This window comes from Grammomys surdaster, unplaced genomic scaffold (assembly GCF_004785775.1).
Source record: "Grammomys surdaster isolate TR1022 unplaced genomic scaffold, NIH_TR_1.0 127, whole genome shotgun sequence".
Classification (NCBI taxonomy): domain Eukaryota; kingdom Metazoa; phylum Chordata; class Mammalia; order Rodentia; family Muridae; genus Grammomys; species Grammomys surdaster.
The window spans coordinates 3,009,486-3,036,020 of record NW_021604585.1 but is presented as its reverse complement, the minus strand read 5'-3'; the positions used below and the strand labels follow the sequence as shown (position 1 = coordinate 3,036,020).

Sequence of the window (26,535 nt, the reverse complement as noted above, 5' to 3'; positions counted from 1 at the left end):
TATGTGAGTACATTGTTGCTGTCTTCAGACACACCAAAAGAGGGCATCGGATCCCATTACAGATGGTTGTGAGCCACCATGTGGTTGCTGGAAATTGAACTCAGGACCTCTGGAAGAGCAGTCAGTGCTCTTAACCATTGAGCCATCTCTCCAGCCCCTAAACCTGTATTTTAATAAAGCCTAACACAGGTTGAGCATTGCTGAAATACTCAGGTTAAAATATGTTTAAATTTGCATATCTTTTTAAATTTTTGGAATATTTAAATATTCATAATGAGATACCCTGAGGCTAAGACCCAAGCTTAAATGCAAAATTCATTTATGTTTTATATGTCCTGTATGTCCACATGTCAAGGTAATTTTATTGAAATAATTTTAAATAATTTTGAACATGAAATGAAGTTTCACACTATATAATTTTCTACTTACGATGATGTACCTTGTTGATGCTCAAAGGAGTTTGGATTTTGGAGTAATTCGGCTTTGGGAGTTTTGGATAGGGACATTTAAACTGTATATTCTTTACCAGTTCTTAGAGAAGTCTGCTAAGACACATTCTGAATTACCACCAGACTTCACTGAGCTTTTTATTTGGTAAGAATTATTTATGGACTAAACCACCCACATGAGTCCAGCCTAGATCTCAGTCTGATCCTCAGGAAGAGTCTGCACCATAAATAGTAGGAGGAAAACTAGATCCTATGCAAATGGTTTCATCACAGACCAATGAAAAAGTATTAAGTAACAGTCATGTTTCCAGACCCAACTTATTTATGGTGCGTGTTTAAAAGCCTGGGCCAGTTTTGAATGAACTGTGTGCTGGGACCTCCTGCTACATGAAGAGGAAAGGAAGAATTATTTTATAAGCCAATAGTAGTGTTTTATTATGTTGGACTGATCGCCTGAAGAGGCCATTGATCCTGACTAATAACTGTTGGGCCTGGGGGTGCTGCATGTCGTCAGTTAGACCTAAGCTTATCACTGTTGGTAACTATTCCCAGAACTGTCTGGATTTGTGCAAAACAAACTATCTCATTTTATGTCATTTGTTACTCCAAGATTTGGATGTCCAACAATTCAATTCAATTTCCCTGTCTGTTTTTATTTAAACACCATAGGTCAGGACTCAGGTCCTGCAAGACTTCAGATTTAAGTCACAAGTCTCCAGTTGCCAGTCATCCACCCTTCTGACAGACTGTCTATAATTTGGGGTTCCCGTGATTCCTGCCTCCGGTTTCATAACTTACTCAACACATTTCATAACATGGCTCACAGAACTCAGGAAAATTTGATACTTAGGTTTATTGGTTTACTGTAAAGGACATGACTGACTGGCCAAAAGAAGAGAGGCACAGGGCAAGGTCTTGAAGGGTCCTGAGCAGAAGTGTTTCTGTTCCCGTGGAGTTGGGGTGCAATGCTTTTCCAGCACATGGATATCTTCACCAATGTGAAGCTTCTAGATCCTACTTTCAGAGGATTACTAGAAGTTCCTTCTGCAGCTCCATCTCCTTGCCCCTGATGTAGGCAGAAGAGTCTGAAACTCCCCTGAGATGGATTATATATGCTTAGTCCAGGGAGTGGTACTATTGGGAGGTGTGACCTTGTTGGAGTAGGTGTATTACTGTAGGCATGGGCTTAAGACCCTCATCCTAGCTGCCTGGAAGTCAGTCTTTCACTAGTAGCTTTCAGATGAAGATGTAGAACTCTCAGCTCTGCCTGCACCATTCCTGCCTGGATGCTGCCATGCTCCCACCTTGATGATACTGGACTGAACCTCTGAAACTGTAACCCAGCCCCAATTAAATGTTGTCCTTTATAAGACTTGCCTTGGTCATGATGCCTGTTACGGCAGTAACACCCTAAGATATTTTCCAATTGACCACTTGGTTTTTAGACCAACCATCCTGAGATTCCCCAGGGGCCCTGCCCTGTCACCGCATAGCATAAACTTAGTTAGAACTGAAAATGACTCATTATGAACTATAGGAAACCTATGACCTACCACTTAGGAAATCCCAAGGTCTTCAGTAGATCCGAGCTGGGAACCAAGGAAAAGCCCAGATATTTCTTCTACTGTAGTTACCTCACTTTTCATAGAGGAGAGAGGTATTGCTCAAGTTCAGATATGACTGGGCTCCCGCAGAAGGTGCTGATGGATGTTGATTTCTGAACAGACTGGGCTGACACTTGCAATTGTGTTTCACAGGGTAGAACATACCACAGGCTAATTCACCAGCATAGCTCCCAAGAAGTTCTAAGAGCCTGGACCTGCCCATAGCTGCTCCTGGTTCACCTCTGAGCCCGAGGATTATGTAAGGCTACACAAATCTTCTCCGACTTCCTATTTGCCCATGGCTACAGTATCCATAGCAAGGATGGCTTCTGCACAGGGCTGCACAGGCAGTTGCTGGTGAGATACCCTCCCAGAAGTACTTTTTGGTGTCAAATTATAGGGATCTTGCTGTGGGCACAGCTGTGGCAGTCTTTCCTGGCAGCTCTTACTATCAAGATGTGTATGAGCTGTCCCCCGCTGTGGTTTGCATGTGAGATGCCCTCCATAGGCCCACATGTTTGGACACCTGGCTCCCAGCTGGTTTGGAAGACTTTTGAGTCTTTAGGAGCAAGGAGCCTTGTAGGAAGAAATAGATCACAGGGATGGGATTTGACATGTCATAGCTTGGTCCTTGTTGCCTCTCTGCTTCCTGAATGGGAATACAATGTGGCCAACCAACTTCCTAATCCTGCTACTATGACTTCCCTGCCTGTTGCAATGCCTCCAGTAAGTAATACATAAATAAATAATAAAAATAAATTATAAATAAAACACAAAACAACCCCACCACCACTCTCCCTCACATTTTTGTTGTTGTTGTTGTTGTTTGGTTGGTTTGGTTTATTTCTCTTTTTTTCTGGCCAGGGTATTTTTGTCACAGCAACAGAAAAGAAACTCATACGCCCTCCTTCACCTTCCAGGTGTCTCTGTTGTTACTGTTTTAACAGTGACTACATTTAGGTGACATCCTCATATATTGAGATTTATCTATTTATATTTTATTTAGATCAAATAAACTCTATTAGATTTCTGGCAGTGCTCACAGATTTAATCCTGCAATGAGTGTAGACAGAGGTGAGGAGGTCTAGATTCAACCAGAGTGAGGCTGAGATAAAGCATAGGAAACATTGTAAACAATCTAAGTAACTCTTAGGGCCAGTGCATTCAAACTGGGTTTTGTGAAGCATCACATATCATTTTTTCAAGCGACTCTTTCTAGAGTCTTACTGTCTAACTGGATCAAGCTAAGGCAAGCAGTCGACCTGGCTCACATATCCAGCTCCCAACAGCTGGATCTGGCTGAACTTGCACTGTGTTTTTATGAGACGCTGCCACCATGCAGTGAAGATTAGTGTTTTTAAAATAGCCGTGAAATTCCTGTTTGTTTGGTGGCAGAAATTATGATGGAGTTACTCACAAAAGAAACTTGTACACAAAGCAGTTAGTGACTACTTTATAAAACCCTGAAGGAAACTCCTTCTATAGTCTGTGACAGTTGAACCTATAGGAATATGAATGCCTGTGTGCCCTGGGTTTTGGTCCCCTCCCTTCCATCCTCCCTTTCCTCCCCTTCCCTTTTTCCTTCCTCTTCCTTTATCTCCTCTCTCACTTCCTCTTTATTCTTTTTTCAAGATGGAGACTTACTATGTTGTCCAGGCTATCCTCAAACTCCTGGGCCAAAGCAGGCTTCCTGTCTCAGCCTCCCACAAAGAGACTGTAGGCATGCACCACAGTGTCCTTCTGGAATCTTGGCTTCTCTTTTATGTCTCTCCCTTGTAACCTTGTATTTTATATATCCTTAAGATTTGTTCTCACTTCTTACATTGAAAACCTGGACAAAAGAAAGCACACCAACTATAACAGCTTGAGATAAGCCAGTGTTTCCTCGAGGGATCTCAAAACTGCTCTCTGTGCAGACATTACCTGAAAATCACCTGCTTGCTTAACTTCTTCTCCTTCCTACTCTGTTGTCCCCACGGACAAACACTTTCTTAATGAGTGACCCACACAAAAATCTGTGTGTAGGGGGATGGTGGTGCCTGGCAGTACCCTCCTTACCTTCTATCTTCATTTGACCACTGAGACTCCCTGGTTCTGCCCCGATAGACATTTGAGACCTGCTCAACTCTCTCTTCCTCACTGCCCCCATGCACTTCCATAGCAACAGCCTGGTTTCAGATCTCATTGCATACAGACCATTTCTACACGTGGTAACCAACAGTGCTTCCCCCAACAAAAGCTGCTGTAACATCTCTTCACTTGGTGATCTTCAAGAATGTCATATTGACCTTAGAAGAAAGTCTAAACTTTTAACTGGCCTTGCAGGACCCTTCCTCATCAGGACTGGGCTCTTTAGCAGCTATCTACTCCCTCCCCCTCCCCCTCCCCCCTCCCTCTCCTTCCTCCTTCTTCCTCTCTTCTTCTTCCTTCCTTCCCCTCCCTCCTCCCTCCTTCCCCTTCCACCTTCTCCTCACCTTATGTTCAGCTCACAAAGCTTTATCAGCCAGACTTTGGGCAGGGAATAGTGACTCCTCCCAGCCCTTCTCCCTCTTTCTCTCTTTCTTGGGACTTTTAAAAAGAAGCCATTCGCTTAACAATTATTTCTTATGGCCCTGCCAGGTACAAGGCCTTGAGATTGGATCTGAGGCTTCATGACCAGTCTCGGGCTGTCAGCCTGAGGACATTTTCCCAGTGACACCCTCACAGTCCATCCATCCTTAGCTATGGTACATGTGCTCCACTGTGAGCTCCCAAAACATCTGGACAAGCAACCAGACTTGGACTGTCTGCTGGTGTGAAACTCTCAATTGCCAGCTCTCAGAGAGCCAAGGGTGAGGCTGTCTTATATTCTGCAGAGGCCTAGATCCTGGCATGGTAGCTGGGGTGCAGTAGGTGCTCAGTAAACAATCCTTCAATGAAACATTCTCACTTTCACATTACAATATGGCTCACAGGGAAGTCCTTTTTGCTCCAGCCCCATTTGTCGTGGCCTCCAGTGTGGAAGAGCCTTACCCAGGCTTAAGTATTCTTGACCTATGAGCTCAGGAATAGACCACACTGCCTTTGGTCAGAAGACACTTTTCGTCCACTAATTTTCATAACCCTGTCTGTTTGGGAGGAAATCTAATCCAGATGTTCCCAATTCATTAACATTAAACTCTTCACCACGTGACACCCTAACAGATTTTGATGGCCGTGAAGTCCTTCTTCACAAAACAGGCAGTTGCCATTTGCCAGCTATAAATGCGCATAAGGCCTCAGTTTGCATTTGGGTCCAAATTTAGACTCAGCAAAAATGGGTGGGTGTGTGTGTGTGTAGTTTGGCAATTGTGTCATCGCTCTGCGAAGGCACCAATGGGATTTCGCAGACCTTGGAATGTAGATTTCCTAATGATGCTGCTGGACTTCATGCTGCAACAGTTCCCGCCACCAGACGGGCAAGCAAACCTGGCTTCTCTGTCTTTCTGATTCCTTCAGCTCATCCTAGAGAGAACTAGGAGACAGCCGAGAAAGCAAGAAAGGAGTCAGAGACCAGTGGGCAAGCACACACACACACACTTGCACAAATATACACACTTCAAACTGAAACAACCTAACAAGTCACTACCACACCAGGGCACTGAAAGTGTGCTAAATCTTCCCGGAGGCAAAGAGCTGCGGTCACCGCCTCCTCCTCCCTCTCCTTCTGCTTTGCTCTGCCCACCCTTCTTTCTCTGACATAAGGGCATTTTTTTGGCACACACACACACAAAAAATGGCTTCTCGTTCCATTGAATTGACCCAATTCTGCAAAGCTAACTCACAGTGATCTGTAAGATTATTTTACAGCTCAGAAAATGTGTGTACAAGGGTGGTTCTCTGGAGCTGTTGGGAAATGCTGTCTTGGCACAAGTGAGTCGCTCCCTCCACTAACTTTGGATGTTGCAATCTATTTGTTTCAAAGGCTATTATCATCAGTGGACTGGGAAGATCCAAAGACAAGAGTCCAATGGCATTTATTCTTGAATATTATCTTCTCGTTGCTTGGCAGATGTTTTCTGAAATAGCTGACGAATGAATGAATGAATGAATGAATGAATGATTCTGTCAATCAGTGCTTCTATATTATCCAGAGATTTCAGATCTTACCACCCAGGTTTAGATAGCTAGAGAGATAGGCCAACATAGGATGATGAAGAGGGGAAGGAGAAAGGGAAACAAAGGCAAGGCAAGGCTCCATTTCTTCAAGATCCCATAAGCAGAACCACAGAAGCTTTAACAACTTGTTCACTTGGCGGTAGCATGCTTTGAGCATAGCCCTACATTAGTGTCCTTTGACTGCATGTTTTGCCTCCATTTCACAGCTGGTTTCAGGTGGTAAAGCCCTGCGAGCTTGTCATTCCTCTGCCTTCCAAGGTTGCCATCATTATGACACCAGCAACACAAACGTGCACTGCGGAAGCGCCCTGCACCGGTGGCTCGGGGATCTAGGATACCCAGTCTCTGCTGAGCTCCAAAGTCAATGGCACCCGTGAGTAAGGAGTAATGGGCTCAGATGGTTTTGTTTTTGTTTTTTAATTTTTTAAATTATGTTTTCTCCGATTGGATTTCCTTACTCATCCTGAAAGCCACACGCTTGCTAGACCACAGCAGTGCTTGGATGCAGAGGCATGGCCTCTGTCTGAAAGGAAGGGAGAGATGATGTCACTGTTAGCCGTTAAGGACTGGAGGGATTACGAGATCTGAAGTGGGATTTGGATAAACCTCTGGAATTGCTGGCGGCCTGTTCACCTGTACAGAAACGCCTCCCACCCAGCTCTGCGGCTATAATTACTGTCCTCTTGGCCGGGGATTCTGACAGCTTGCTTTGGGTCATTTTTTCCACTCTTGAGTTTCCAGGGATTTTTACCACAGACTTGGTTGTCTCCACTCTACTCTTATTCAGAGCTTTTGGACGTGATTTCACATTGCGAGCAACCCGAAGTGTTGGAGGGTATTAATGGAATGGTACTCTTGGCAGCTTAGGAGCTGCACTGGAGAAGCAATTACGGAGGCGAGGAGTGGGCCGCAGCCGTCTCAGGACCGCTTCAGCCCTCAGAGGGCTGCGCAGCTGTGTTTGGCTTTCTTACTGTTATGAGACTGCGTGATTGCTATTCAAGTTACTTCATAGCAACTTTTCGGGCCAGACTTTTGGTGTGTCCGATGCGTGCAAAGATCCCACTCGATAGAGTGTAGATTTGAAAGAATTAGTAGAGCTTTCTGACCACCAGGACACTTTCAGTCCAGTAAAAAAAATCCAACCAAGAGCAAGTGGTGGCCTAGCCCTGTGTCTGCTGAGCCAGGCTGGAGGGACCTTTTGAGAGTGTCCTTCTCCAGGACAGGGATGGTCAAGTGAGAGATTTGTAGGTGTGCTTCTCCCTGTGTTTGTGCTCTGAAGGCCGTTGCAGGTGCCAAGCATGGTGGCATAGCTCACCCTGTCACTCCTTGGCTGACCCAGCGTGCACAGCAGAGGGGCCACCTGAACCTGCAGCAATCAGGCTCTGGATGGTGGCGAAAGCTTTGCCTACAAAGCAACCCTGGTGTCAGCGCTAGAATCACTGAGCGACAAAGGTACAGCTTTCCTTTTTGGTTGTCAAACCCAGGCAGGTTCCTGTCCATGCACAGCATCTGTTCTCTGCTGTCCCAACAGCATAGCAGCAAAAAGCACAGACTCTGCCACCCACCTCCACCACTACCTGCAGTCTAATCCCTCGAGGACAAGCCTCCTCCCCAGCACTCAGACCTTCTGCATCTGTACCCCTCACACTTGGTGGCTTGAAGTATCCACCCACTCCACCCCCCACCCTGACCTCATAGTATAGGTCTACCTTGAAGCACGGAGTGTGACCTTACTCGGGGAAAGGTTCTTCATTAGTCACTCACCTCATGATTTTGACAAATACCCGACAGGAGAAACTAGGAAGGAAGGGTTCATCATCCACCATGGCAGGGAAGTCACGGGGGCAGGAGCTTGGGACCACTGTTCACATCATGTCCATGGTCGGGAAACAGAGAGACCAGTGCTACTATTCCAGTCCACGTCTCGTTTTTTATTCAATCTGTGATCCTGCCCTGTGGGATGGTGGGCACTCATAATTAAGATGAATCTTCTCTCCCTCGATTAGCCCAGTCTAGAGAATCCCCCACAGGCATGCTCAGAGGCTGACCTAATCTTGATAATCCTTCACAGGTGTGTCTGGAGGCTGTCTTCCGGGTGAGTCCAGATCATGTTGACAATGTTAACCAGCACAGGTTTGTTGTAGATACAATTCGTTAAGATGGGGTCACACTAGACTGAGAGAGGGGGAATCAAATGACTAGTGTCTGTATAGGTGAGAGAATGCCCAGGAGCAGGAAGAAGGCCCTGTGAGAGCAGGGCAGAGATGGTGTGGGTTAGCAAGAAGCTGAGGTACACTGGGAGTCCTGGAGGTTAGGAAAAGTCAAGGAGGATTCTCTGAGAGCCTGAGAAAGGCTGGCTCCAAGGATACCTTAGCTCTGGCTAGCCTTTGTTATGTAAACCTTGTTCTCCAACTTAAAGTTAATTAAAAGCTAGAGCCTGTGATTGGGGAGAGAGAGAGAGAGAAAGAGAGAGAGAGAGAGAGAGAGAGAGAGAGAGAGAGAGAGAGAGAGGAAGAAGGAGGAAGAAGAGGAGGAGGATAGGACTTGAGAATCAAGTGAGGGGTCTCAGAAGAAGGAGTAAAGGAGGGGGGAGAGGACATGAGGCCGGATCAGTGATGAGCACATGACCAGGAGAAGTGGACCCTGAGGATAACCTGGGCAAGAACCAAACAGCAAGTAACACGGGGACCTATGGCGGGGATGTAAGTTAGAATGGCTCAAAACTTGTCCAATCTGGGCTTACAGCTTATGAATAAAATAAGAGGCTCTTGTGTCTTTTGTATGGGTTAGCTAGAATATATCATTCATATTACAGAGAAGGTATCAATAGAGCCTTGTGTTCTTTCTTGGATGAACAGATTGCCGTAAACTGAAGCTGTCTCCTGGAGTGCCACCTCCTCACACTGGTTCCCCTTCCTTTTCTCCGCCATGTTGTGACTTTGTCAAAAGGGCCAAAGAATGAGCTGATCTTGCGATTTTGGCTTCCAAGTCTGTTCCAAGTCCACCTCTCTGTAAAGTTCCCAGCTCAAACTCTTTGGCTTGTTGGGACAGAAGATGAAAGAACACACGATGGCCATCTTCCCGTCTTCCTTCCTTTCCCTCTTCCCTTGCACCTTTTGTTGATTACATTTCACCTTTTGTATAAAGTACATGATTGAAATTCTTCTATAACCTTAATCAGCGTCCCTGTGATTTGTCCATATGTTGGCATTTGGGGCTATTTTAATATTATTCAATGGGTGTTAGTTACATTTGCTTCCCTGAATGGTGTCTGTTACCAGCCTAGGAGCACATTATTCAGAATGTGCCTCAAGGACTACTGGAGTCTCTCTCCCAGACAGCAGATTCATTAAACCAGGATATATCTAGTTGACTAAGTACATCTGTGAATTCTTCTAGCCTTTGAGAATTCTTTCCACATGCTCTTCCATTATCATCGTATATGTCTCCTGTGTTGTGTGCTTTGTCATACCATCTCCTCTCTTAGGTATGCCAACCTCCTCCCCCAAAGACTTCTGTTCTTCTCCTGTGTTATCTGGGATCCCCGTCTGTGTTTTCTCAACTGCTCTGGAACCTTTTCGGTCTCTGCTGTCCTGGATCAGAGTTATGGATTTGCAGGTTGCATATCTTTTACCCCTGTAAGGCATTCCCTTATCCTGTGTGAGCACAGCCTTACATGGCTAACCACAGACAGGAATGAGAACAGTTCTTAGTTTCCCCACACACTGCCGTTTCAAAGCTTCTGGGACAGAGATGACAAAATAGTCTCCTGTCATGCTCTAGCTGGCTGTACTTTATGCACTAAGGGCATGGAAAATGCAAGGGGCACTTCCAGTTATCATCTTAGACCTTGCCTAGCAACTCCAAGCATACTCTTGAGCCCCTTGGGAGCTTTTGAGGTAGCCTGGCTTCATTGTCTTAGTAACTTTCCAGTCAGACTACACACCATCTTAACCTTGCCAGTGTCATTAGACCATCTCCCCTTGTCACTTTCCACCTTATGGAAATATTCTGGCCCCTTTCTAGCCTAGGTGAGCTCATTCCTCTCTCCAAACTCCATCTGTGAGCTGTGTGGTCAGAAAAAGTGATTCAAACAGTTCGCACCTAGTTTTCTTGCACATAAAGTGCAAAACAGTGGAACTTGCCCCCTCTGAAGTTTGTTCAGAATCTTAAAAGTTAACGAATGCAAAGCCATGAGACCAGCACTCAGCCTATAACACAAATTGACTATTATCACGATAATGTGGTTAAGGGCCTGAGAAGAGAGAAAAGCAGGGTCCTGGGCCACTGTGTCTAGACACTTTGCAGAAGGCTCCTAGACTCCAATGTCAGAACCGCACCAATGGGATTACCTGTTGTAAATTTACTCAGCTTTAGCTAGAGTCCCCTGAAGCTCCTTAAACGTCAGTGTGCGTCATAGTTACGTGGAAACCCTACGAAAAGGCAGGTCCCAGCTTAGTGTATAGGGAGTAAGCTCTATAGACTTTATTTCCTCCAACCTGCTGGCATGTGAAGGTACCTGTGCGCTAGGGCCAATTTATTTTGGGTACTGTAAGGGGTGTGTGTGTGTGTGTGTGTGTGTCTGTGTAAGTACTGCCACTACAGAAATTATCTTAGAGCAGTGGTTCTCAACAAGTGGTTCATGACCCTTTTGAGGTCATATATCAGATATTTACATTACTATTCATAACAGTAACAAAATTACAGTTATGAAGTAGCAACAAAATAATTTTATGATTGTGGGTCACCACAGCATGAGGAACTGTATTAAAGGGTCGCAATGTTAGGAAGATTGAGAACCACCACAATACAGCCTCACTCTGAGGTGTCCCCACAAGAGATTGTTTCTCATCTCATGGGAGCCTGGGAAGGCAGGAACAATTTTATCCAGGAAGCCCGAGGGCTACATACTGTTCCTGACAGCTGTGCAGTAACAGTACTTCACAAATCCTTACAAATCCGCAGCTCAACCTTTCAAGGCCCCCTCAGGGCTGGGGATGGTGCTGACATTATCTGCGTGTCTGTGGCGGTTTTCCCAGCACTTGGGGCTCCAGGCTTGGCGCCTCTCTTCCAGACCACCAGGGACCTGACATCCCCACCCCTTCCCTGGGGTGTCTGATTTCACTCTTCAGCCACTGGTTTTAGATTTCTTTTCCTTGGAAGACAGGGACAGCTGGGAATGTGGATCTCATCCTGTCTGGGTTTTCCCCTGACAAGTGGCCATAGTGGCAGGATATGAGGTGCTTGAAGACCACTCATGACGCTATTATCACCCAGAGCAGAGTCAGCAATGTAAGGAACAGGTGCAGGGGCCCTGGCTTCATTTTGCAGACAAATGGAAATAGCCAGCCTGGCAGGCACAGAAATCTCAGATTTAGGGAAAACATGAAGAGGTGAAACCCGGTCGTTTCAGGTTGTGAATCTGCTCTGTATGACATTATGAATTTATTACACACACACACACACACACACAACTTTAAATCAATGACTCTCAACCTGTGGGTCAAACCCCCCACAGAGGTTGCATGTCAGATAGCCTCAGTATCAGATACTTACATCACGGTTCAAAACTGCAGTTATGAAGTAGCAACAAAAGTCATTTTATGCTTGGGGGTCACCAACACAGGGGTGCTCACTGTATTAAAGGGTCACAGCATTGGGAATGTTGAGAACCACTGCTTTAAACGTGCAACACCAAAAGTGAGCCCCAATCTCACTTGTGGACTTTGATTCTTAAAGTTGTACCAGGCTTGACTCATCCAAAAAGGCAAGATGCCAACCACAGAGAATCTGAAAGGGTCTGAGGGTGTGTGTGTGTCAACTTTCTTAACTTCCACTCAGTTGCCCTACAAAACTAAAGTTGCTCAAAATTGCTCTTAACTTTTTTAAAGTAGACATAAAAAACTAATCTCATTTGGCTACTATGTTTATCCGAGCACAGAAAATGCACAAAGTATCCAAGCACAGAAAATACACACAGCATCCACACACAGAAAATACACAAAGTATTTAAGTACAGAAAACACACAGGGCATTAAAAACTAGTTTAAAACTAAGCAAAAGTCATGAAATAAACATTTATCTTCTACTCAAAAAAAATCACACACACACACACATACACACTCACAGAAGGAGAACAAGAGGGAGAAGGAAAGAGAGAAAGAGAATGAAGTATTGCTGGTGTTCTACATACACACTTTTCCTCCTTCCTGACTGCAGTCACCAGAGATGCCAAGAGAGGGCCGTGTCCTTGCAGACGATTTATGCATTATACACACAGGGGAAATAATATCTTTTCAATACCTGTCCATACGACACTCTTTCAGTAGGTTGCTTTCTTGTCTTGTGTCCCAGCTACCATTAAAGTCAAACCAAACCAAGTCTCGGTGTCCCAGAACCAAAATAAGACAGATGAGGGAGTGGACTCGGTGTCTTATCTGTGGAAATGTATTAAACAGAGCAGTGTGCTCACACCGAAGGGTCCTCCTGCATTCCATCCCGGGACTAAACCTTGGGAGGGGTGCAAGAGTAGAGACAGAGACACATGACTGTTGCCCCAGTACCCCCAAAGCTGTAGCCCAGCCTTGGAAGAGTCCTTCATTTGTTTATGATGAATAGCTTATCTTCATGGGAGTGCTGGGAGTGAGTCCTAGCTGATAACTTACTGAAGGGAATATTACTCACATGGTTCTTGTTATAAAAAGCAAAATGTGCACATGGAAATAATCATCCAACTGGTAAGGTATGAAATAAAAACTAAAAATAATGCTTGCTGGTCTCCAACCCAGACACTGCTTCTAAAGGGAGCACTATTACTTGTTTATGGTTGTTTTCCTCCCCAGGAGTAAATTATCTACCTTGAACAGCAAACTGATGTGCTTTCTGGTTCAGCAGATTTAAGAACTATTGAATGTTGCTCTGAAAAACTAAAATTTTTGATTCTTTTTAAAACCCCTTACAACTTTAATTGACCTTTTTAATTTTTAATTTTGTTAGCTATTTTTATAACTTAAAAATATACCATTTTCTTTCCTCTGATGGCAGCCATCAGGTGAGCCAAGATGGGTGCATACAAATACATCCAGGAGCTATGGAGGAAGAAGCAGTCCGACGTGATGCGCTTTCTTCTGAGGGTCCGCTGTTGGCAATACCGCCAGCTCTCTGCGCTGCACAGGGCTCCCCGCCCCACCCGGCCTGATAAAGCGCGAAGACTGGGATACAAGGCAAAGCAAGGTTATGTCATTTACAGGATTCGTGTCCGCCGTGGTGGTCGCAAACGCCCGGTTCCTAAGGGTGCAACTTACGGCAAGCCTGTCCACCATGGTGTTAACCAGCTGAAATTTGCCCGAAGCCTTCAGTCTGTTGCTGAGGAGAGAGCTGGGCGCCATTGTGGGGCTTTGAGAGTCCTGAATTCCTGGGTTGGTGAAGATTCCACATACAAATTTTTTGAGGTTGTCCTCATTGATCCATTCCATAAAGCTATCAGAAGAAATCCTGACACCCAGTGGATCACCAAGCCAGTCCACAAGCACAGAGAGATGCGTGGGCTGACATCTGCTGGCCGAAAGAGCCGTGGCCTTGGAAAGGGTCACAAGTTCCACCATACTATTGGTGGTTCTCGCCGTGCAGCCTGGAGAAGGCGCAATACTCTCCAGCTCCACAGTTACCGCTAATACACGTATTTGTACAATTCCTATCCAATAAACAATTTAGGACAGTCAAAAAAAATATATACCATTTTGTAAAACAAAGACATCATGAATTTTACAGGCAAATAAATGGAACTTGAGAATATCATCCTGAGTAAGGTAACCCAGTCCCAAAAGGACATGCATACTCTATACTCACTTATCAGTGGATATTAGCCATAAAATACAGGTACCATGCTACACTTCACAGACTCAAAGATGCTAAACAAGAAGAGGGAAGACCCAAGTGAGGATGCCAGAATCTCACTTAGAAGGGGGAATGAAGTAGTCACAAGATGCAGATGGAAGGATGGAACTGGTGGGAGAGGGATGGGGAGGGAAGGGATCAGGTGTGGGAAAGAACAGGAGAGATGGCCAGATGGCCATGAAAATGGATGGAAGCCTGCAATTGACAGGGGTGAGGAGGTGGGGGGGGGTATTTCCAGGATAAGACAGAGACCTGGGATAAGAGAGGTGCCCAAGAATTGATACAGTTGACCTTAGCTATAACTCACAACATTGGGGATATTGAACATGAAGAGGCCATCTCCTGTAGCCAAGAACCCCCGTGGGGTGATAGAGACACCAACCCACCACAAAACTTTCAGCCCCCAAGTTTTTCCTGACTACAAGAAACGCAGGCACAGGGGATGGAACAAAGTCTGAGAGAATGGCTGAGCAATAACTGGCTCAACTTGAGACCTATCCCATGGACAAGCACCAATCCCTGACACTCTTAATGATCCGGTGTTATGCTTGCAGACAGGAGACTAGCATGGCTGTCCTCTGAGAGGCTCCACCCAGCAGCTGACTCAGACAGATGCAGACACCCACAGACAAACAGTGGATGGAGCTTGGGGACTCTTATAGAGGAATAAGGAGGAAGGATTGCAAGCCTCAGAGTGGATAGGAACTTCACAGGAAGACCAACAGAGTCAGCAAACTTGGGACCCTTTGGTTTCTCAGAGACTGAACTACCAACCAAAGATCATACACGGGCTGGACCTAGGCCTACCTGAACATGTGTAGCGCATGTGCAGCTTAGTCTTCTTGGAGGTCCTGAAAAACTGGAGGGGGGCTGTCCCAAAGGCTGTTCCTTGTATGTGGGATATGTTCTTCTAGCTGAGCTGCCTTGTCTGACCTCAGAGGAAGCGTCTAGCCTCCCAGAGACTTGAAGTGCCAGGTAGGCAAGATAGTTAGGGGGCCCCCTTCTGCTAAGAAGAGAAGGGCAGGGGGTGGGGGAAGGGTTGTGGGAGGGGTGACCAGGAGAGGAGCAATGAGCAGGATGTTAAGTGAGTAGGTAAAAAATAAAATTATACACACACACACACACACACACTATTTTGTGCAGTGTCACTAAATGGTGACTCTTCTAGGGAGGAACCCAGGGAAATACACACTCTTTTTCTGTTCCTTTCTTGTCATCCTAATGACTGTATTGCTTCTTTTCAGTGTCTAAGATCAAGCATTTGTCATTGTCCCCTGTTACTATGATGAAGTCCCCAATGCTTTGTCTATAGAGCCTTTTTTTTTAAGCAAAAGTCAAAAGAACGTTTGCAGTGACTGTGCAAACATTCTTTGCCAGTTGGATGACATCGCTTGGCCAGGAACAGTATGTCATAGAGGCAATCAGGGGGCTCGGAATAGCTCTGCTTCTTGACAAGTATGTGATAATATAGTGTCTCAGTATCTCCATAACTCAATTGTTCATGTAAAATGTCATAACAACGTCTCTGTAGGACTGTTTAAATAATAATAATAATAACAACAACGTTTGTCTCCATAGGACTTTTCAAAGGCTAAATAAAAAATACCTGCAGCATCGTGTCTTGGTTGCAGTCAAACTTGGAATAAAGGGTCATAATAATAATTTATTCTTGGGGGCTGGAGAGATGGCTCAGTGGTTAAGAGCACAGTTTGCTCTTCCAGAGGTCATGAGTTCAATTCCCAGCAACCACATGGTGGCTCACAACCATCTGAAATAAGATCTGATGCCCTCTTCTGGGGTGTCTGAAGACAGCAACAGTGTACTCACATAAAAATAAATAAATCTTTAAAAAATAATAATAATAATAATTTATTCTTGTCATCACCTAATGTTAGTAGTTATTATTTTAGCTATTGTAAACGTATTCACTGAGAAGGCTCGATTTTGTGTTTACAACTCTGTGTTGATCTAGGGAGACTTTGGCAAGCACCAAGGTTAAATGAATTCTCTCTCTTGACACTTCATCCATACAAACTCATCCCATAGAACAGTTTGCTTCATTTTGAACTTTGTTTTTTTTTGTTGTTGTTGTTGTTGTTGTTATTATTTTAAGGTCTTTTTTTTTTTTCGAGACAGGGTTGCTCTGTATAGCCCTGGCTGTCCTGGAACTCACTCTGTAGACCAGGCTGGCCTCGAACTCAGAAATCCACCTGCCTCTACCTCCCAAGTGCTGGGATTAAAGGCGTGCGCCACCACGGCCTGGTGAGACGTGACTTTTTGTACTTCCTGGCATTCCTAATTGCTTTCCTGTTTTCTTGTCGACCACAGAGACTCATAATAGGCAACATCATATTGTTTGATGAGTAGCCCAGTTTGAAAAGAAAGTGATTGTGCAATTCCTGAGACAAAGAGACAGAGGCCTGTGGTTGCTGACTTTCTTGCTGTGGCGCTCTCTCTCTCTCTCTCTCTCTCTCTCTCTCTCTCTCTCTCTCTCTCTTTCTCTGTCTCTCTCTCTCTGTGTCTGTGTCTGTGTCTGTCTCTGTCTCTCTCTGTCTCTCTCTCCTTCTTCCTCTTCCTCTCTGTCCTCCTCCCTTCCCTCTCCCCTCTCCCTACCCTTCTCCTTCTCCTATCCCCTCCTTCTCCCTCATCCTCTTTCTCTTTGCCCACTCTGCTCCTTCTCCTATCCCCTTCCTTCTCCTACCCTCTCTCCTCTCCTCCCTCTTCCTCTCTCTCTCCCCCCCCCCCCCGGGGGGGGGCCGCGGCGGTCCCCTCCTACCTCTCCACCTCCCCTCCCCCTCCTTCTGTCCCTTCCCTCTCTCTCTCCTCTCCCACTTTCCTGTAGAAATGAAAAGGAGGAAACTAAAATACCCTTCTCCTTGTAGCAAGTGTCAGTCTTGTCCTCCATCATTCTCCTCCTCAGACTCCTAACCCACAGCAGGGTTAGCTCCGAGATTCCTAAACTGTACTTAGTTCCTAAGCTATATATTTGATGGGATGCAATATGAGTGGCACATCCCCACAGGGAACATTTCTTGTTGATATTAGTAATTATGATAACTGTAAAACTCCTTATGATAAATATTCTTACGGGAGCTTGAGATTTTAATCAGTGCCAAACTTCCCAGAAGACCAAAGGGAGTTGGGGTGAGGGTGGGGGCATATAACAGCCGTGAGCTCCCCATAGGGATTGAGCGTCGTCAGATAGTTCCTAACACTCTCCACTTTCCAACAATGCAAATGCTATCAGTTCCCCTACATTGACTGTGGTGTCTTAATAAATCAAATTATCAAAGGCTCACAAATGTAGAAAAAGTGAAGGAAAACAACCGAAGCAAGCAGTCTGCCGCTCTGACATCAAAGTACCCAAACCATAAATCCATAACAGTCACGTCCAAAGGCCGATGATGGAAAACATGAAATGAGTTTCTTAGATTTAATTTTAGGGCAGCAGAAGTATGTGAAAGCAGAAGAGAAATGCTGAGAAGCAGAAACCAGAGCACGGAGCACTTCGTTTTAGAATTCTTAGCTTCTCCAGGGAGCTGGAGAGCTTACATCCGCCATGGCTGGAAACCAGGGCAGCTTGCAAGCTCCTTTCTGTATGAAATGCAACCTTCATCTCCAGCTGGTAAACTAGGAACCCAAGGGGTGTGTAACACACTGCTGAATTTGTGCAAGAGCTCTGAATTCGTTGAGGAAAACAAGGAAAGGGCCGTGAGAAAGGGGCCACTGTGAATCAAGCCATCCAGAGTTAAACTGATTTTTAAATCCATGGTTCTCTTTGGTGTAAAGTCTTCTGGTGGTCACTGTTGCAGTTGGGTTTGGACATATTTCATTCCCCTTCTTGACATCCAAGTTTCCTTTCAGGGAGTAGGGAATTGACTTTCTTTATTGTGTGCACTTTTGGTGGGAAGCAGTACATCCATTCCCTCTTCCTGATAGTCCTACAAACTGAAGGGGATCAATTAGCCTCATCCCAGCCTTCCCAAGGAGCAACACAGGCCCATCCGGAGGGATACTTGCCCCAGTCTCAGAATGTCAAATGAAGAATGCCAAAGTGTGTGGTCATGAAGATTTGTTTTCCTCTATTGACTGGCCTTGGGTTTTCTTACCTATTTAAGCATCTGTCTCCTCATTGGTCTGGCCCCAGTCACCAGTAGACCCATTTATTTATTTATTTATTTATTTATTTATTCATTCATTTATCCATTTATTTATTTATTTATTTATTATTTGTTAGGATCATTAGAGTCTCTCTCAGTTATTCATCACAGTAAGTCTGATGGGCATATACATTCAAATGAAGAAAAAATTCCGTACACTACTATGCGTGGCAGTAGCCGGACAGAGACATGAATCCTGACCCTGCTCAGACCCACTGTAAGGGAAATTATAAGGTAAATAGATAAGCTTATTGTCATATAGGAGGCACTATGACAGACATAGTCTGTCACGGGGGAAGAAATCAGTAATTCCACTTGGGATATATAGGCAATATCTCAGGAAGGGAGAGGAGAATAAATGGCTCTCAAGGAAAAGATAAAACAAAACAAAACAAAACAAAACAAATGATCCTGCAGGCTTCTTTGAGAAGAAACTGCGCACATAAGGATTCAGCCATGTTGGAGAGCCAGGCTGCTCTTGGGAGCATCAGGGAGAACCAGTTACTGGTTGGGGCCAGTTTCCAGGAGAATCAGTCTACCCATGAGAACTTCTGGGAATCAAACATGAGCTGAATGGACTGTGTCAGGAGAGACTGTGTAAACAAAACGGTCTTTTAAAAAATATTTGTTTTTATTTCTGTGTCTGTCTGAGTGGATGCCAGGTAAGTACATGAGTCCATAGAGGCCAGAAAGAGACGAGGGTCGCATGGTGCTGGAGTTATAGGTAACTGTGGGCCACCATGTGGGTGTTGGGAATTGAACTCTGGTCCTCTCGAAGAGTAACAAGTATTTTTAACGTCATTTACATTTATCTCTTCAGAACCCAAAATGGTCCTTCTAAATCTCATGGAACCCCAGTTTCTTCAGAAAAATGTCAAAGAAATCAGTAGAAATTCTTATGAGCTCTAAATGTTGATACTCAGAATATTTCGACATTACTTACTATTGAGAGGCAGTTCTTCAGAAATTTGTCCTATCTCTACACTTTGTAATCTGTAGCACTGACTTTCCTTCATTTCAGACTCACTGTTTAATAAGGTGTATATAGTGGAGAATTGAGACACAGTGTCCCCTACAATAGTGAAGCGCATAGTATCAAATATCTATTCAGTGGTCAGCTCTGAACTAGGCCCTAGGAGAAATTTAAACAAAACCAACCAACCAACCAAACAAACAAACAAAAACAAAAAATAAGACATTCTTAGTGGGGTGTTCTGAATATGCTTGGCCCAGGGAGTGGCACTATTAGGAGGTGTGGCCTTGTTGGAGGAAGTGCATCACTGTAGAGGTGGGGCTTTGAGGTTCTATGCTTAAGCTCTGCCCGAGATAAGATACAGGAGTCCTCTCCTGGCTGCCTCTCAGATCAACAACTCTCAGCTCCTTCTCCAGCACCATGTCTGCCTATGCTTCCTGTCATGATGATAATGGACTGAACCACTGAAACTATAACCAACCCCAATTAAATATTTCCCTTTAAAAGAGTTGCGTGTGTTATGGTGTCTCTTCACAGAAGTAAAACCCTAAGACTATTAATATATCTAAGAAGAGGTGGCCAATACAGGAAAGCAGAGTCCACACAAGCTCATGGTAGTCAAAGTCAGGCATGGTGGTGTACTCCCAGTACTTAGAAAATATAGTCAGGAGGATCTCTGTAAGTCAAGACCATCATGGTCTACATAGGGTCAAGAAGGCCTATGGCTGGAGATGATCTACTGACTCTTCAATTTTGATTAAGAATATTTTTTTTTCTAATGCTCATCGCCTGCTGGAAGTTTTTTTTCCTGGTGCTGCATTGAGGTGGGAGTATCTTTAAGAAGCGAGGCCTAATTGGGTCTTGGGGTTACTACCCTTAGACGAGATTAATGTTGATCTCCAAGAATAAATAAGCTCTTTTGAAAGCAGACTCTATTAAGAAAAGCCATGCATGGTTCCCCAGGCTCAATATCTTCTGCATAAGACTGGTTCTGGGGATACTTAAGGAAGTTACCGGCCAGCGCTCATCATCCAGCTGAGAAGTCAGCCGTTATTACCTCCCATCATCCAGCTGAGAAGTCAGCCACTATTACCTCCATGCTCCCCTGGAGCAGCCAGCCCTCAGCACTGACATCTCTATCCCTCACCTCTCCTGGCCATCTCTCATCCTCACATGGCCACACCTTCTAAGGCTGAGCAGGAACCTCAGATGAATCCAGCTATATTAATTCTACTTCCCTGTGGACTCTAAGGCTAGGCCTCACCTCGACGGGCATCATTCCAACAGGCCATGGTATCTATTCTGTGTCTTTAATATTGTCCTCCTTCCTGACTCCTTAACTTCAATTAAAAGTATTTTCTTTTCCCTAATGCCCATCTATTATGGGCTAGGTGTTTTTGTTACCCTCAAATGCACGTGAGGAGTCCCTTACTAGGGGATACATACTAGGGAATCCCTACTAGGAGATACAAGAAGGCCAGCACTGATGACAGGGTTTTTCCCCCTCTTCCTTCTTCCTTCCTGCTCTGTGCTCTCTAGGAAAGACCGAATTATGATATAGCAAGGAGACCTTAACATTTATAAATCTGGAAATGATCAGTTAAAAATAAGAACTTTAACTGACACATCATGGATCTAGCAGAAATCTATTCTTTAAAATTCAAGGTATTTCTCTTGAGCAGTATATCCCTTCGCTCTTCATTTTAAGTTGGGTGTTCTTCCCTTGGCTCCTAAAATATACCAAATCTAATTCTATCCCGGAGCTATCACATTAATATAGCCACTTATAAGCCTTTTGCCATACCATGATCTTCTAGGAGTCAAGACTAGGTCTCCTTTAAGTTGATACTCCCAGTGACCAGTGTATTGCCTGACACATGAGCAATCTTGTATTATAAAATGCTTATGAATTGACTCTACTATGCAAATCATAGACCCTCCTGATTATAAGCCACAAAGCTTTCTTGTTGTTATTCTTGAAGGTGGGAAAACAAATTTATGTAAGTTTGGGCAGAAAACTTTACAGTTAGAAGAAAAACTGAGCAGGCTTGGAAACAAAGACTCGGGCAGGCAGAACGTGTGGGTGGCAGCTATTTATTTAAAAGAAACACTAAAGGACGTTCTGTAGGCAGGAGGCAAATAACACAAGCTGGAAACATGGTGACACAGAAGGAATGTAAAGGAGGAAAAGGTAAACACTGGGTAGAGCATAATAAATACCGACTGCCTAAAACAACAACAGTAATGTTTTGCGGGATGAGAAGTGTGCAGAAATAAAGCATACGACAACAGTAACAGGCAAAGCAGGGTAAGTGGGCACCGCCATCTGTCCAGGCTGCTGTGAAGAAAGACCACAAAACGGCTGGCTTTTAAACAACAGCCGTTGATCTTCACAGTTCTGGAAGCTGGGAAGTCCAAGCTTAAGGTTGATGCAGAGTTGGGTGAGGACCAGTTTCTGGCTCACAGCTGATAACGCCCTTGAGTCTTCCCGTGGTGGAAGGGTGGGGAGTCTCCTTCAGGGCTCTTTAGTTGGGCATTAATCCCCTTCCTGGAAGCTCTGCTTCCATGAACTAATAACCTCACCAAGGTCCCAGTGCCATTGTGTTGGAGGCAAGGACTTCAACATAAGGATTTAGGGGAGGGGATATGAGTATTTAGACCGTTAGTCTATCGTGATGGTTTTAAATGTGGCAAGGTATTTTAATTGTCTAAGAAGAACTAGTGGTACTAATTTATGATAAATCCCACTAAGTCAAGGATGAACATTCTATCTCTGTAGTAACTACCTAAAGAACAAGTCTTAAAAGTCTATAATCAGCAAATAAGAAGTGGAAAATAGAATGTTTTCCTTTTTTCTTTTTATTATTTATTTTTTGTTTTCAACACATCCTGGCCAGTTTCCCTCCCTCCATTCTTCCCAGTCTTCCCCCTACTCTTCCAGAACCACAACCTCTCCCCCATCCATTCCTCCTCTTCTGTTTCCCTTCAGAAAAGAGCTTCACTCCAACGTTCAGCTATCCACTGAACATAGCATAACATAACACAGTAAGACTAGGCACAAACTGTCACATCAAGGCTGGGTGAGGCAACCCAGTAGGAGAAAAGGGTCCCAAGAGCAGATAAAAGAGTTGGAGATACATCCAACTCCCACTGTTAGAAGGCCCACAAAGACACCAGGCTAACAGTTATATATGGAGAGGATCTCGTGCAGACTCATGCAGGCTCCATGACTGCCACTTCAGTCTCTGTGAGCCTCCATGAGCCCTGCTTAGCTAATATCTGTGGAAATGTTCTTCTGGTGTCCTCGAGCCCTCTGGGTCCTACAATTCTTAATTAATAACTAGTGTTCAAAAGGACAGAAGATGTGAGAAACATTTCAAAAACAGCTGGTATGCAGGCTGGAGAGATGGCTCAGTGGTTGAGAGAACTTATTGTTCTGGAAGAGGACCTGCGTTCAGTTCCCAGCACCCATGTTGAGCATCTCAGAACTCCCTGTAACTCCAGCTCCAGGGGATCAAACAGCTCTAGCCTTGTCACTAACACAAAAAGATGCATATAATTAAAAATAAAAGAAGTCTTCAAAAAATTAAAAGATAATATAAATTTTAAATAAAGGTGACAGCTTTGAGCCCACGTTGCTCAGCCTACAAATTTCAAAAAAAGCAGAATGAGCCAGCCTGGGAAAGCAATGTGGTCACCATGCAACAGGTATACAGACAGGAGGGACATCGTGTCTCAGGAGAAGGATGATATGTTCTCAGACGAGCTTCCTAGCTCAGTGTCACCCCTGACCATGGACTCTGGAGAGTGCAAAGCTCAAGTATTCTCACAATAAACTTTCTGGACTAATTTCAGGCCTGGTCCAACCTCCTGTTGCAAGCAAATGACCCCTGTCTGAGACAGCAGTCATGGTCAATAAGAGCTGAGAAATATGGTCTCATTAGGTCAGACTCTAGGGAGAAGGAATGAGTGTCTTGGGCACAAAGCTTCTATCACAAGAATGCTTTCAAATTCCAGATTTCAGTCAAGACAATTTTGTATATTTTTAAAGTGTAATATACATTAAAAGCCTCCATAATTACTCTTTAATCTTAAAAGGAAGGTGGTGTTGCTTATAATTAATGGAATACTAAAAATTATAAAAGAAAATGCTTTGTGCCAATAAAGAGATGGAAAGCAAAGGCCCCTCGGGTGATTTTTCTACAATGGCCATCTGGTTTTAGAATTAATATCTTGCCAATATACTAAAATATTTTCTATGTAAATTTTTGACATTCTTGCTACATTTCCAATTAAAGCCTCCAAATTAAAACTTTGTACCATGAGTCAGCAGTTAAAGCAAACATGTTTTTCCCATTTATCTTCCTTTGGGAAAACCGAGCCTCAAACGCAGAATGCCTCCCATCCTTTGGTTCTTTCCGTCAATCCAGATGTCCATAATTACTTTGGAGGTTACCGCAGTGGTTTGCCCCCTTTGACACCATCTTTCCCATGTGTGCCCTGACCAGCTTCTCTTGCCTTTCACTGTTTCCTACAAATACTCCCTTTCACAGTGTAAAACATAACCTGTGGGCTGTGGGTCCTGGACCTAGAGAAACTTCATGATCCTAGGTGGCTTCCTGAAGAGAAGCCATTTTAGAGACATGGTGCGGTCAAGGAAGGGTCTCCAGAGCCCACATTAGAAATGGTGGATCCATTCACTGGGCTCTATAACAGCTTTATTCTAAGAAGGAAGGAAGGTGAAGTTTCAAAGGTCACGTATACAAAAGTCCTGAGGTCCACACAGACACTGTGAGAATATCCTTCAAAGTATGCGTCCAAAGCCATCGTGACCCTCAACATTTGGCTAGATAGTTAGATAACGGATCTAACCACGCATTCTTCTGGAATACACAGGAGTTTGCAAATGAGAGGGAGGTAAAATATATATTGGGAGATTTGATGAAAATACAATTACTCTGGAAAATATTTATCTGTATAATCTGCAATATCACAATATAGTCTCCAATCCATCAAAACCAACAGCTTCTAAACAACTAGGCCTGTTTACCAGAAAGAGCAAAGACCAGGCATTAAAGCCCCAGAGCTAACTGTCTGCTGCTGTACACACTGATTTCAGAAGCTTGTGGCATATTTACAGTCAAGAAAATGAATCGAGTCAGTAGGGCTTGAGGCAAAATGAGTAAGCAGGCAAAAGTTGATTACCCTACTAGAGTTATTCAGTAGAGGTGAAGGATACTTAAGACATTTCATGATTATAAAAAAATCTTTTCTCCCCTTTTCATTAAGCCGCATGGAAAAAATAATATTACCTCTATCAAGCAAAGTGATTTTCTTGGGAGAAAATTTATAGACCAGGTATCTTATCAATAATCTCGTTTGACAATTTATGATTTTAAAAATTGTCTAAGCTTGTGACTCTCCTTTTGCTGAAAGCATTTATCTCTGTGGCCATTGGCTAAAGCTGAATATTAATAATTGGTTTAGCTTTCCCATTGTAAATCCATTCACCCCACCAATCAGTGAATAAAAAGTTAATTCCGGGGCTGTGGCAATAAAGAGAATGATGGAGTTAGAGGGTGTGTCTGCTTCCCATGACTAAGAAATACCTGAGGTAATGAAACTTATCCAATGGAAAGGTGAATTTTGGCTCTGTGCTCAACTGACCCATTGCCTTGGGGCTTGGTACATCATGCCAAGGAGGGTGTGGCAGAGCAAGCTGGTCACCTCACAGCAACTGCAAAGCAAAGGCAAAGACACCCTGTAGCCACCAACCCCTCGGAAGGCACATTCCAATAGCGTACCAGGCCCCACCTCCTTCCAACCTGGGCTCCAAGCCTTCAACAGGTTTGCCTTTGAAAACATTCTAGATCCAAACTACAGAAGAGAGTAGTTGGGGCTGGGGGGTGGGAAGGTGAAGGGGAGTGGGTTGTCTTCCATTGGAGCTAGTGGTGGGAGTCAACTTAAATGAGATAACATGAACTGAAAGAGTCCACAGTTTAGGGGAAGAGAGTTCTCCATGCACGGACAGATATGCATGGGAATTCCTCCGTAAGAAAGGGCAGAAGGCAGGGAAGTTCCTGAAGAGCAGCCAGAGTCGGCTACAGGCAGACCCTGGTTTTGAGAACGCAGATAAACTCAGAGGATAGGGGAAAGCAGAGAGGGAGTTCCAGAAAAACAGGGGGAGGGGGTGCTGTGGGAGTTCTGAAATTCCTTTTGTTTGTTTTACTTCAAATGTTTTGTTTTTAAAAAGACCGAGTTGGGTGCTGGAGAGATAGCGGTTAAGAGCTCTGTCTGCTCTTCCAGAGGTCGAGTTCCCAGCAACCACATGGTGGCTCACAACCATCTGTAACGGAATCCAATGCCTTCTGCTGTGTCTGAAGAAAGCGACAGTGTACTCATATACATAAAATAAATCTTAAAAAACAAAACCGTGTTGGATGTTGTCTGGAGAGTGGAGAAAAGCAGAGTGGGTGTAGAAGAGGAGATACTAGGAAACCAAGGTAGATGTTCGGGTGGGAGGAAACCCTTGGCTCTCCCTTTTGTGAGATGAATGAAACTGAGGTGGAAGGACATAAGCCATGGCTGAACAGAGGTCCCAAACCTGCTAATGCCAGTTCAGTTCCCTTCAGGAAGCAGAGGGCGGGCTGAGTTCATTCACAAGTGCAACAATGTATCTTCTTGTTGCACCTGCCCGCATGGCGTGCGTGTAGTTCATGCAGAAGAGGTTGTATGCAATATGTCTTGTCCACTCAACCGTCTAGCTTGGGTGTTTCTAACAATGTTTTGCAGATAAAGAAAGAGAAGATTACACATTCAAAATGGCTCACCCAAGCTCACAAAGTTAATAATTTGTAAATACTAAGGTTGGTCAAGCCTTTGCTCTCTCTGGGGTGTAGGGAAGTAGGGAGCGGGAGGAAAAGATGGGGGGGGGGTGCAGAGAAGATCCCAAAATAAACAAAATATTGGAAAAATGATCTATTCATTAATGGTACGGTGGTTATATAACATTAAAAATCCATCGGGCTGTTCGCACTGACCTGAGGAGTGTAAAGCATAGATTACAAATGTATCTGAAATGTTTACTTCAAAAATTGTTTGACTGCTAGTGTTGATGGAGGTGTGGTATGCTCCAGCTTACAAAACACAGTAGTCTCTGTGATCTCCTTAGTGTGAAGACAGAAGCAGGAAGATAACTGTAAGTCTGAGGTCAGCCTGGGCTACATGACTCGGGTCAGCTGGGGCTACCTACAGAGACCTTGTCTCAAAAGTCACCCACCATCACTACAACCGCTATCACCCACACAAATGTGTGC

General features: G+C 44.4%; 1 pseudogene; it reads left to right on the top strand.

Annotated features, from left to right (window-relative positions):
• Positions 1-13,226: 13,226 nt before the first annotated feature.
• Positions 13,227-13,863, top strand: LOC114640884 (annotated as a pseudogene).
• Positions 13,864-26,535: the final 12,672 nt, after the last annotated feature.